Source organism: Onychostruthus taczanowskii, unplaced genomic scaffold, assembly GCF_017590055.1.
Source record: "Onychostruthus taczanowskii isolate IOZ18803 unplaced genomic scaffold, ASM1759005v1 scaffold30, whole genome shotgun sequence".
NCBI classification, from domain to species: Eukaryota; Metazoa; Chordata; class Aves; order Passeriformes; family Passeridae; genus Onychostruthus; species Onychostruthus taczanowskii.
In genome coordinates, this window is record NW_024500350.1 from 6,244,189 (window position 1) to 6,258,267 (window position 14,079).

The following is a 14,079-nucleotide window of genomic DNA, read 5'->3' on the forward strand; positions in this document are numbered from 1 at the left end:
TAACCTTAAAGGACCTTATAAAGAAAAATAGTTAACCATTTTGTAACCTGCTAGTAAAATGTGACAAAACTCACTACCTATGAGACTATAAAACAGACAAGAAAAAATAAACATTTAAATCTAAACACAAAATACTGTCTTAAATACCTCCAATCCCAACCTCAGCAGGAAAAAAAAAAAAGGCAACCCAAAGCTAGCATGCAGCAGGGATGTTCCTGAGCACAGATGAAAGGCGGGCTGGCAGCCTCTGCCCTCGGCGCGGTCGCGGCCCGCGGAGCCGAGCGTGTTGAACGCGGTTACGCGAGCGAGGCGCCGCTGCCAAGCCGTGTTTTCCTCCGTGTGTGGCTTGACAGAACATCGTGTTTAACCTCACAGTAGATGGGATAAAACAAGGTGCTCTGTCAGGACTATGAGTTCGTGATTCTGTCTGCTCCTAAGCTCTGTCTTCCACTCCCAGCTGTGGCCGCTTCCGTCGTGCGGGTACGTGGGATGTTTCTGAGGGGACACAGCAGCCTAAAAACTTGATCTTTTTAATCTTAATTAGGTGTCCTTCCAATTTATGCACCTAAACCACTTAACCCCGTGGAAAAATGCCTTCAGTCCCTAAAGAAAAGCCCTTGCAGTGATTTGCTCACCAGCCTGGCCCACATGTGCTCTTATCCAGATGCTATCCCAGCTAAAAGCAGCCTCCATTTGGTCCCAAGTGTTGCATACGTGTTCAAAACATCTTGTAGAGCCCTGCATGGGAGTTAATGTGTAGCAGGGCTCTCAGCTCAGCATCTCTGAAAGCTGTCCAAGGCAAACCCATCCCCAGCACGTGGCATTCCCATCTGGAGAAGGAGAACAGGGACCCAGCTCCATCCTGCACGGTCCATGTATGGAAAAGCTCGAGTGCTGATGGTTTCTAGCACAGCTCCCCAATATAATGGTGTAATAATTAACAACAGCATCTGAGTCTCACAGCTCCTCACAGCCTGTTCCCCCCCAGAGCTGATGCTGGGTCCCAGAGCTCCATCTTGACTGTTGATCTCCTTGGGGTAGATTTGAGGCATGGAAGATTTGTTGCTCGTGCTTGGCACATCTGTTTGAGAAATCAGATTGGCATTTCCGCTGGGAGCTGTGGAGAGGGTTGCTGCAGACCCCCCTGCATGGACCAAGGCTTGAGGGATGATTTGTCAGCATCTCTTTGTTGTTGACTCAAAATCTTGCACCACTCGGTGGTGTGGGAGAGAGCCCATGATGGATAATGGGATCTCCCTGCTCCCAGCCTGATGGATGGGAGCTGTTCATACATGGAGCCTTCTCCTGGGGGTAGTGTGATTCCAGGGCTCTTCCAGGACAGCTCAGAGCACCCCCTGAGTGTCCTAATGAGCCCCCTAATGAGCTTTGTTCGGGGGACTGCAAGCACAGCTGCCGTGGGGACAGCTGGGAGACGCACGGAGCTCCTGGGCCCTCCATATGGATGCTCTTGACCTCTGAGGCCTCTGAAACTCCATGTGGCTGCTGAGGACACTGGAAAGGGTCAACCCCCTCTCCACACCCCCAACAAAAGGAGGGTTTGGCAGACACTGCCAGGACCAAGCCGTGAAAAGGTCCTAGAGGGAGGTGGGGGAAGCACTGGTTTTCTGGGGATGCAGATTTGCAGCGCAGCAGAATTCCCTTGTAAACACAGCCTGGAAAAGCAGCTCCCACATGCACAAACCTCACTGGGTGCCCGGTAACTGGGGCCAGACGGGTCTAACAGGGCTGGGATCCAGCCACTGCCATTGAGAGGCTGCTGCAGCTCGGCCGGGGTGACTTTGAACCCCCTCCCCATCCCCACAGCTTTGTTATCGGGGCTATTGTGGGGCTGCCGGAGCCAATCCCCGCCAGCCCCGATTCAAAGTCCAGGTGCCAACCAACTTGAACTCTCCAGCATCCCTGCCGTGAAGCAATTATTCCCTCAGACACATTCATTGTTCTCATTACACCATAAATTGTGAATGAATTAAACATGCACTTACCACTATGCACCACAGCTGTCAAGGAAAATAACACACCAATATCGCGCGGGGCTGGATCCCGCTCCTCTCCCAGGAAGGTTTGCTGCTCGCAGGGAAGGAGGCAGCAGCCAAGCTCGCTGGGGCTGGTGTTTTCTTTATGGAGAGGCCAAATCTCTGTTCCCACTTACAGCAGCTCAGGGCAGGACTGTGTCCCTTGGATTTGATGTTTTAATTATGGTTTTTCTCCCCTTTTGGCCACATCGATATGGCTGCTGCGCATGGGGGAAGGCTGGTCCTGAGCTTGCAGACATCCCATGTCTTACTTGGGGCACAAAATCCTGCTGTGGGTGTGTGAGGAGAAATCCAGCCTTGTTTGGGCTGGTGGGATAAAGCCACTGGAGCCCCTGTGCCAGCATGCCTGGCCCAGTGAGTGCTGGGCTCGCTCCCACGAGCACCCCAGTCCACACTGGGAATTTCACTGTAGGTGCCTGACAGCTGGCAAGGGAAGCTGCAAAGGAAAGGTGATTTAGAGGGAAGCTGTGAAAAGGTGATTCAGCTGCCTGATTTGATTTTAGGGTGCTGGATGCACTCACACACACAGACACTTTCCCAAGGAGCGGCATGAGCATTTATTTATTTTCTAATCTCTGCTCCACATCCACAGAGTTTATAGAGCTGGAGCAATCTTCTGGCATGTCCTGATAAATTCCCTGATTGTTCCTGCTCCAAAGAGAGGACCTGGAGCTGGCAGTTACCTTGGGGTACAATGTTGGGATTCACCAGACAGGATTACAGAGGGGGCTTTTCTTCTGAGTGCGGGAGCTGGAAGTTTGTCTGCATTTCTCTCCTTGCACTGCATCTCCAAGGAGGTTTTCACTTTCTAAGAAGGATGTTACCCACTGAGCTATTCATAGCAGTTAAATGAGAAAAGGGGTTAATAAAATACATGCTAGAAAAAAGAAAATAAGATTAGAAGGACTGATGTTTTGGCTGTGAGGCCTTCAGTGGGCTGCAGAGAGACGGGGGAAAAAAGGAACAAGATTATTATTTCTTTTCTCTAGCTCAAAGAACTTCATGGCCAGAATGGCACCACTAATCCAATTTTCTTTCTAACAAGTATTTTATCAACACCTCTTTCTTTTTTCTCCCCTCTATTCTCCTTCCTTCAGTCTCTACACTGACATCTGATTAGCTGCATTAAAACTAGTTTCAGCTCCAGGCTGGCTCTGCTCTGTTCCTGGGGCTCTCGGGAGCTGGAGACCCCCAGGACTGTGCCCATCCTTCCCCTGCTCACGTGTGCCTGTGCACACACAGTCCCTGCACTTTCTGGGCACCTGGTTTTCCCTGGCTGACCACAGCAAAGTCTCTTTTCCAGGCGCTCGGCCCCGCTTGGCAGAGGATCAGATGCAGCTCCACTGAAAGCAAACAGCCGCCTTTCCGAGGGAGTAAATATTTCGCAACGTGTTACTTCAGTCTTATTTATTATGAACATGTTTTCCCTTTTATCCAGGGATTTGCCAACTCTCCGGAGTCACAAAACCTCGCCGCGGCCTCGCGAAGGGTGGCGTGCCTCTCCTCCCCCCTGCCATTCCGGGGGATCCAGAGATCTGGATTTCACCCAGCCCTGCTCCCCTCTGGGAGAGGGGGATGTGCTGCAGGAGCCTGGCATCGTCCCCTGCTCCTTCCCAGGGACACCTGAGGTGGCACATTTGGTGTGAGCAGTGGTGTTGGGTCGTGGATCAGAGTGAGGAGCTCCCATTCGGACCAGTCTGCCCCAGGATGTCCTGGAGGGGTTTTGGGGCAATGCATTCCTGTAATGTACTGCCCCAAAACCCCTGCAGGAGGAGAGGAGCTGCTCTCCTGTTATCTGCCTTCTCTCCTGAACCTGCTGGAGGGAGAAAAAGGGAAGATCTGGTGTGAGGGATGGTGCTGGGGGAGACCATCAAGAGGAGACCCTGGAGAGGACCCAGAGGAGAAAATTAATTAAAGCCTTAAGAGAATCTGATTCATCCTTGTCAGCCCATGACTCCTGTCTGGCTGGGGGAAACTGCTGCTGCACTGACCTCCCTTGCTGGAGGTGTGATGGGACTGGGAGGGTCCTGTGGCCCCAGGCTCTGCTCCCCTGGGCAGGTGGGCTTTGGTAGTGCTGTGCTTTCCTTCCCTCAAGGGTTAAGAGGTTAAGAGGAAAACCTGCAAGGTTTGCCTGGGCCTGGGGAGGTTCTGAGCTGGGGTTTGTGTACCTGTGAGCACAGCAGCAGCTCTGACACCATGGGCTGCAGCTTTGCCTGGGTCACTCCTGGTCCTGGAAGATGAAATTCCCCCTGAGTGTGTCAGGATCAGAGATCACAGGGGAGGCTGCTTGGCCACCCTGCTGCTTTCAGAGGGATTGGGATCATGGAGAGCCAAGAGATTTTCTCCACTGTGTTTGATTCTGTTCCTCCATATAATGAGCTGGGAAAAAAAGGTTGAGTAACAATCATAGTGCAAGAGGGGGTGTCCCTGCAGCCAGCCCCTCCTGTGGGATGGGGCCAGCCCTCCATGGGATGAGCCCATGCTCCCCAGGGTTCCCAGCAGCTGAGGAGGCTCCCCAGGAGCTGGGCTGTGCCCTAACCCAGCCCAGACAGCCTGTCCAGCATTTTACAGGAACAAGGAGAACTTTATTCCTTTGTTACCTCCTTGGATCACCTCCCTCTTCCCTGAGCATCCAGGTGCTGATAACTGGCCAAAGATCAGAGCAGCTGGAGCAGGAGTGAGTGGCTTAGCCTGGCTTTGCTGCCACAATTTGGGATTACTGTTTAGGCAGGAATTAGCTGGCACAGGGACCCCTCCTGGACCTCTGGGTTCCTGCATGGAGGGCTCTGAGGTGGAGGAGCAATGACCCTCCATGGCTCCGGGTGTGAGGAAGCATTTTGGGCTGTTCCCGTTTGTTCCTAATCCTTCTTGGCTCTTCCCTTCACTGGAAAATGAGACCGTGTTGGAACACGACCTTGGTTCAGCATATTAATTAGTGGGATGTTTAAGATAGGTCAGCAGTTAAGTGCAGACAGGCACGGTCATGCTCAGGGTAACGTCAGGGGCTGGGAGTTAATCCTGCCATTCCAGTGGGGTTCACTCAGCACCAGCTGGGGGAATCAGCTGGGTCTTTGCAGTCAAATTTCAGTTTTGATGGGAAATCAAAATGTTCTACAAGCAGAGAGGAGTTTCTGATTCATGTTTTTTTCCTCCCCTCTATTGCAAAGCTGAAGTTCCAGGGCCTGTTTCAGCCAAACCCCAGAATGTGGAATTCTGGGATGCAGCGGTGATCTGTAGTGGACGTGGTGGTGTGACAGGGATGGGTGACACTGCCATGGCCCAGCCACTGTGTGCTCCTCCATTCCCCCATGCTCTCCTTGCCCAGGCTTCCATGGGAGATGCCATCTGGGTTTGTGAAATACAGAGTAAAAGCTACACCTCCCATGTTGTACTGAGTTTAAAAAAGAAGGTTATTTAGTTGCAATATAGGTTTTATCGGGATTTTCTCTGAGTTGGCTCCGTTTTTGTTGGAAAACCTTTCCTGTCAGCACATTTTCCACTGATTTGATGGACAAGACCTGCAGGACCCCACTGAACCAGCAAGTGACCCCCAGTCCAGGCAGTAGCACGAGCACCTTGGGGTGCACCAGCCCCCAGCCGTGACCTCCCTCTCTCCATTTCTCCATTGCAGATGTGGTGTTTGATGTCCCTGCCTGGTGTCACCTCTTCCACCAGCCCTGCTCTGGACCCCCAGTGCCACGTGCCTGCTCCACAGCCACCCCTCACGCCGTGTCTGTGCAGGCTTCGTTAGCATTTCTCAATCAACGCTTTCTCATTAGTGGCTGGGGCCACTGGGAGCTTTGAATGAAGGTGGAGCCAGGCCAGAAAAAGATCCTCTCCTGAAAAATTATAATGAAAGCAATAATGGCTGGGTCCTTGAGCAATGCCTGCCTATGACAATTGTTGTCTGGAGGCTACTTAATTACGAAACTCTGTTCTCAGCCTCGGGCTTCACGGTCTTGTGCCTTTACTCTCTCTTGAGCAATGTTTTATTGCTATTGTCCTCAACCTACTTCGTATCAAGTTCAGAGTATCTGAAAGTTATATGAAATATATGTTGGTTCGCTATTCTATTTGCACAAATTTCTTGTATTGTGGGGTTTGTTTGGTTTTTTATCGGTATCTGAAAGCCTAAAGCTGGGATTATCTAAAGGATTATAGGAGAATTAGGCACCCAAAGCCAATTGATTTTTCGCTGTGAATTAGCCAAGTGCATTTGGAGGGCTGGAGGTTTTGGTCTGTGCTCATGATTTCAGGTCCACCTTGTAGCACATCTGTAGAGAGCTCAGCTCAACTCGGGTGGCCTTAAAAAGGTGCTGAAGCAGGAGCAGTCAGTAGGCAAGTGCAGGTACGAAGAGGGAGACGTGGCCCTGAGACATTAAACCGCCTTTGAAAATCTCCTTCTGACTCCCTGAGGCTCTCTTGAAAATGCCACTCTAAGTTACCATCAATTTTGATAATTAAGCACTGATTTAATTTTAGAGTAACAATAATTGTCAACATTTTCCAACCCAAGCACCTTAAATTAGACACGCAGCTCCGAAGGCTGGCGCGGGATCAAAGCGCGGCGGCGCGAGGTTTTTGGGAGATGCTGAGCACACAGCGAGGTTGTGCTCAGGACTTCACAAACCCAGGCCATGTGGGCTTGGTCCCTTGCCAAACGAGGTGCACTCAACATGCGTTTCAACACCTCGCTTTAGGCACCTCGGATTAAAAAAATTAAAGGCAAAGAGCTGGCTGGGAGCGTTGCTCTGATTTTCCCCGGATGGTGAAAGCACAGCTTGGCTGTGCTGTGAGGAGAGGGCTGGGTCACACCTCGGAGCCCATGCAGGCTGAGACAAGGATGTCCCAGGTGGCTTCTCTGAGCCTCCTCCCCGGGCTTGCCGTCCCCAGGAAGGGACTCAGCATCCCACGGTGGCTTTGTGGTGGCAGCAGGGAGGGCGGCCAAGGAGCCCTGGGTGGCAGCGGGGTGCAGGTGGCAGGGATGCTGCTGCTGCCAGGGAAGGGCAGGAAGGATTCCCTCTGGGGCATCGTACGTGGGATGGAATCCTTCCAGAGAAGGAATCGCCCGTGTCTCAACGCTTGGGGACCCTTTGTTTTGGGGTGGGGGTCGCTGCTGGGGCCGGGAAGGGTCCCCAGCTCAGGGCACCCAGCCCGTGTCCCGGCCGTGCAGGGCGAGGTGCCCTGGCCAACATCAAAGGCTGATGAAGCCAATCCTTTGCTGCTATCTCTGCTCGCTTTGATGAGCCTCACCTCGCCGTGCTCCCCACGCCCAGCCCCACCCCGGGCTGCTGCTTTTGCTTTATTTTTAGCAGTGATTTGGAAATTGCTGGGGCTCCTTTTTTTTTTTTTTTTTTTTTTTTTTTTTTTTTTTTTTTTTTTTTTTTTCCCCTTTTTTTTTTTTTTTTTTTTTTTTTTTTTTTTTTTTTTTTTTTTTTTTTTTTTTTTTCCTTTTCTTTTTCTTGCCAAGGCTCTGTCAGAGCCCCCCGAACCCCCAGCCAGCCGTTAAGGGCACATTCACACCTCTTCTCCTTGCCTTGTCTCCCCTTTATTCTTATGAAGCTCTCATTGATTATTGCCCTTAAATTCCTCAGTCCGGTCATAGATAAAAGGATAACCACTTCAAAGCAAAGTGTTAAGAGTTTAACCTCGAGCTAAAAGAGTGGACAACAAGGTAATTGAGGGTAATAACTGATCACAGACCTACTTTCAAAGGCACATGCAAGCCTCACTTTCAGATGGCTTTAATTTTATTAACATTTGTAGCAGCTCTAGATGCTTTTGAATCATTACAAACTTCAAAGCTTGAGGTAACACTCCAAATGGAGAACCTGACACCAGGTTTTTTGTTCAGGCCCACATCATATTGATAGTCTCTCTTGCAAGCATGTAACATCTCTTCTCAAACTATAAAAACCTAGATGAAGAAAATATTGCCAATAGAGAAGATCAAAGCTTGAACCTCCCTTTGAATGATCCCAAAGAAGTCAAAACAGAAAACAACAAGGGGAAAAAATGCATCTATATTACTCCAACTGTCTTTATCCATATTTAAACTTGTCTGCTGAGGCAGATGAGGATGGATCTTTCTCCCTGAGTTTTATCAAACTATTTGGCTGATCCTCTGTTTCTCTTTGGGCATTTGGAGCTGGCCCTTTGTCTTTTTGTGGCATTTAAACCCAAGAATTTGAGAACAGCACATAGAGGAACAGCCCTGACCCAGCTGGGAGGGCAGCCACGTGAGGCAAACCAAAAAAATATATCTATAGACTGAAAACACAGAGACTAAAATGAAAATTATAAAAACACCCACAGTGCTCCCTTCTCCAGCCCCTGATAATGCCAGGAATAAAGGTTGTCTGTGGATGCTGAGCTGGTTTACAGCCAAATGAGGTCAGTGCCCCCGTGCCCAGGATGTGCCCGTGGGCACCCCGGGCTGGGTTTGCTGCTGCAGCTCCTGGTGCCTGATCCCAGTGCAGCCATTCCAGGGCCACTCGGTGAACGAGCCCAGGAATTGATCCAGGGTATAAATAGCCTTTTTCTTTGTCTATTTTTTGTGCGGGAAGGGTTATTTTTAGCTGGGTGAGTTCCCTGAGCTAATGCCTGAAGCATTCACAATGAAGGGGGTGGCCCAAGGAAACGGGCTGGCCCTGCTGCCAAAAAACACATCCCTGCTCCCCTCTGCAGAGGGGCTGCTGCCACTTCAGCTGGTGCCCAGGCTCTGTGCAGCTTCAGTGGCCAGGGAGAACCTCCCCAGCCTCTGCAAAGTCATCAAGAGAAGAAAAAATGATTTGAAATATTTTTTTCTTACTGGTGTGCAGCAGGTTTTATAGTGGTGTAATCCTTTCCTCCTGATTTGCATGGGTGTAAGAGCAGTATTAGGCAGGTTATTATTTTAGTGCACTCCAGGACAAAGGGCTGGGTTTGACTCCGGGGTGTTGAGCAGTGTCTCAGCTGTGACTGCAGCAGAACCATGGAAGGGTTTGGACGGGAAGAGACCTTAAAGCCCATCTCCTTCCACCCCCTGCCATGGCAGGGACACCTTCCACTGTCCCAGGGTGCTCCCAGCCCTGTCCACCCTGGCCTGGGGCACTGCCAGGGATGGGCTGGTCCTCCTGGCACAGCTCAGAACTCCCAGAGCCATCCCAGCTGGAGCACAGTGGGCTTTTCAGGCTGAAGGCCAGGGCTTGGTGACCAGCTCCAGGTCTCTGGCCCAGGGTCTTTATCATCTCATGGGTGACTGATCCACATTCCCAGTGCTGGCTGTGTCAGGTGTATCACAGGAGAGCCTCATTATCCGTGTTCACTTCAAGAGCAGATGTCAACGTGTCTGAGCTTGTGGAAACCACATCCTTTTAAATGTATTAAACAGCTCTGTCTTGAGCCTGCTCCGATATTACGTTCTCCATGAACTGAAATAAATTTAATATTTAAAAAATCAATTAAATAAAAAATAAAATAAAATTTAATTTATTTTAATATATAAATCAATTTAATAGAATTCAATTTATTTATAATATAAATAAATATAAATATTTATTTAATAAATACATTTAATATAATTTTGTATCTGCTCTTGGGTTGGGCATGTGCCTGTGTAACGAAAGGACAATGGTGTAAATTGCTTAAATCTATGGAATTTATTAATTTTATGGCCTAAAGTTATGGCTGGAAGAATAATCAGCTATTCCAGCATTTCTTTCATTGATTCCATCATCAGACAGGGTGGATAACTGGAAGCCAGCACTAAAACATGCCACAGGTGCCCAAGGCAAGCCCTTGCAGACCTGGACCTGCACAAGGTGTGCTCAGAAATCACTGCCCCTGTGGCCAGCTGGTTCCTCTGGAGCTGCTGCCATCCCCCAGGCCAGCAGGGAGCAGGAGGTGCCCCGTTTTCCTGGGAGCAGATCATCGTCCCAGTGGGGATGAGAGATCCACCACGGCAGTGCTCTCATTGATGTGAGCAGCCAGGTGTGGGATGGGGATCACAATCAAAGCGTTATTTCCATGATTTCCAAAGTTTTATTTTCCATTCCCAAGCAAACCCCTTCATCCATGACTGAGGTGAGGTAAGTGTTCTCCTTCCAGCTTGCAGGGGGCTTGTGTGGAAGCTCTTATTTCCATTCCGTGCACGGAGGGGAACAGACCCTAAATGTATCTCTGACAAATTCCTCAGAACCAGTGTTTTTTGGAGGTGAAACACCTCTGAGTGTCCTTTGGAGGTGTGAAACACCACAGCAGTGTGGTTGTCCTGCAGCCAACCCCGCTCTGCATCACCCACAGCAGGATTTCAGCTTTTACTGCTTTCTAGGAGTTTTTAGGGCTTCCCCCAGGTGGAAATGGTCCCATTACAAACTAAACTTATCTCAGGAAGCAGCAGCTGGGACTTAGGAGGTGACAGCTCCCTCAGTGCTTCCTGCCATGGTCACCATCCCCTGTCAGGGGCTCCCCCTGCACCATCATTAATGAGCTGATCTGCAGCTTTGATTAGAGGGGCTTTGATTAGTGTGGAGGGGATGTGCCGGCCTTTTCCAGGGGAATAACAGCAAGGTAGGAACTGCTTCAGTGCCAGAGGATCCTCCTGGGGATGGGCTTTGTTCCCTGGAATGGTTCTGGGAGGAACAGGAGTGCTGGGGAAATGATTATCCAGACACTTGTGAATGCTACCAAAAAAAGGAGGGGGGATCTCTCAGTTGTGATGTGAAAGAGTCTGGATTATGCTCTCAGGATAACAGGAGATTTGAGTTAGAATTGTTTTCAAATATTTAAAAAAAAACCCCAAAGTGTTCTAATTTCAGTTCTGCTGGGAAAAGAGGGAAAAAGCCCAGAAGCTGGTTTGGGGATGCAGAAATGGGGATGTGGTCTGACAACACTTCAGTTTCTCCTGAGTTTCATTAGTAGGAGGTTCCCAGTCTCCCCCAGTTTCTTATGGGGAGAAAGGATACTGGGTAATTTCCAGGCTTCTGTGAAAGGATGAGAAAGCAAAAGGAAAAAAGATTAAAATAGTATTTTGGTGGTTTCTCCCCCAGCATGAAGATTTCTAGTAAAAAGAAAAAAAAAAAAACATTAATGAAATGTAATGTATATCCAAGCAGCCTTTTTGGGTCTGGGCAGGAGAGAGACTGACCTCACACTCAGCAAGTTTCCCTTCCTTTTAATGAAAAGGGAAAACAAAGCTGCCAATATTAATTATTTAAGGATTATGGTGGAGATTCCCACAGTGGAAGAAACACCTTTTCAAACAATCAATAGGGCTTTGGCAGAGGAAGATACAATCTACTGAAAAGAAATGTAGATAAACTGGGAGAAGGGGGAGCAGTAAAATGTGATTTTAGATGAAATGACACCAATAATTTGGTGCTGGTTTGGACACAGCTGCTCGGGAGGGGTGACCTGGGGATGTGGGGGTGAGGCTTTCTCCATGCAAAGCCTCCTCTCTCCAGCCTGCATTTCACACCTGGAAATAGAGGCATCCTTAAGAAAATTAATGTTTCTTTTGCGGCCTCAGGACTGGTCCAGCTTTTGAGAGGCATCACCCAGCTCCTGTCAGCAGCACAGGGGCTGGGATCTCACACCCTTCACTGTCCTTAATTCTGGGAATTGAATGGACAGGCAGAAACAAACCAAAGCAGGTATAATTTTACTCAACTTTGACAGCACACCTGAAAATAACCATGCACAAAGGGCTTGGGTTTGGGTTTTTTTGGTGTTTGGTTTTTTTTTTTTTTTTTTTTTTTTTTTTTTTTTTTTTTTTTTTTACTCCTGGAACTGAAAAGTTTTATTTGACTTTATGATCTGCAAGTTTTCCACTAGTCAGGAAAGCCTGTTCTCTCCTAGCTGTTGTCTCTCCTCCTGCTTTTTCCATTACCACCCTGCTTTAAGGGCTGTGTGGATCAGGGTATTTGGGTCCAGGCAGTTTTTTTGGGATGCCCTGGAGCAGGCAGGGTGGGAGTGGGCTGTGGCAGCCCGGCAGGCACCGAGCTGCACGGGAAGGGTTAAACTTCATGCTGCAGCTGCAAAGCCCAATTTCTTTATTTCCTGTTAATGACATTATTGCCTACATAAAACCATTGAAACATGTTTCTTTCATTTGTTTAATTTCAAATTCTGAGCACACTAGCTGGAAACTATGTTTAATAGTTAAACTCAAAACATTTGGATTTCCTTCCCTCGCTGAGATTTGCAGGGAGTGCACTTCATCCTTAGTTGGGTTTTCAAGGAGCCATTTTTACACAGCCATAGGAGCCAGCCAGAAAACAAACCAGATAAAATTGCAGAATCAAATCACATCAGTTCAGGCTGGTAACACATCATATATTTCCCTTCCTCTGCAGTCAGGCCAAGATACCATCAGCCCCAAGTCGTGTTCTCCTCCAGGAACATCCAGAGCCAGGACACCCCTCTGTGCACGCAGGAGAAGGGTTTCCCTGAGCATGCCTGGAAAAAATGTTCCTGTTTCCATGAAAAAATGGAATGGAATCTCCTCCAGGCCCTGCTGGCAGCGGTGCTGCTGTCACCTTCCCAGGTCCTCCTGCTGCGCCTCGTGTGCCCGACAAGGGCGATGTGGAGGGAGGATCCACTGTGGGATCTGAGCCACCTCGGGCTGGAAGGGAGTCCTTAAATCTGAGCCTGTGGGGCAGATAAAGCTCCAGGCTGCCAGAGACACGCTGTCTGGTGATCATTTTAGCAAAAGCTCTGGGAGGGGTTTGTGCCACTGTCAGGTTTGTCCCCTCGGGGTGATGGACATTCACAAGTTGTTGTGTGGGGCTGGTTGCTTGCCTGGTGGAGTGTCTAAAAGTCACTTCATGAACGCTCACAGGATTAGATCATGGAGAAACTGGGCTTTGAACCACTTCAGATCCAGCTTCTCCCTGGCACTGTGTGCTAATGAAACCCAGAACCAGCATTGTTTACCAGAAGCAGTGAGTAGAGGTGGAAAAACGAGGCATGTGGCCCTGAACAGGACTTTAAGGAGTCATCATTGACATGACAAGAGAACCACACTCATTGTTCTGCCATGGCAGCATGGGTACATCCCTGAGAGCCACAGCAGTGCTCCATTTCCCATAAAAAAAATAAAAAAAAATCTGTATTTGAAAAAAAAAAAAAAATCAAGAGGATTTAAATGTTACATTCCAGGGCCATATGCAGGGACACCTTCCATTAGACCAGGTTGCTCCCAGCCCTGTTCAACCTGGCCCTGCACATTTCCAGGGATGGGGAATCTTGCAGCCCTGCTGTCCTTGTTACTCCCACAGGAAGGTGGCAGAGAAAGCCATGCCTCATTTGTGCATGGTGAGGAAGGGGTGGTGGAAAAAGTAAGTCATGGGAAAGTGGTCATAAATATCCTCATTTACCTCTTTTGCTCCCACCCTCTCTTCAATCACTGTTCTGTGCAGGTGATGGAAGGAGTTCAGAAATGTTAATAGATAGCAAAGTGCTGTGTGTGTTTTATCAGCTCTCCTGGAACGGTTAATGCTGATATCCTGCCCCTTTCAAGTCTCAAAAATCTGGGCAAGCGTGTGCAGATAGCAGGGAGTGCACTGAACAAAACATCAAGGAAAAGAGTCTGTAGGGGGGAATGGAAATGGTAAAAGGATTATAGGAGAGAAAATGTATCGGACTTATCTGGCGATAGTCACTAACAAAAGTGTGTCAGTTTATGAAATGAACTTCAAATCCCATAAAACTAATTGTATGTTTTCTTGTCTTATTTGTGAGTATCTCTGGCAGTGCTCTTCCCCCCCACTGGAAAAGCATGTCTTTGTGTGGATAATACCCTGTGCCTGCAGTATATGGGGAGATTACACAGCCCATCGGGTTCATACCTCTTAAACTAATGATGTTAAACTAGTTTATTAAAAAAAAAAAAAAAGAGAGAGAATAACTTCAAAGGTTCACATGTGGGTTGCAAACCTCTCATGTCTTCTGTATACAGGGTCTTCCTCTTATTTTGATCAAGGCTGTTCCCAGCACTTCTGTTGAAATAGTCCCAAGCCTTTGATCTCGTTATCAACGTGACCAC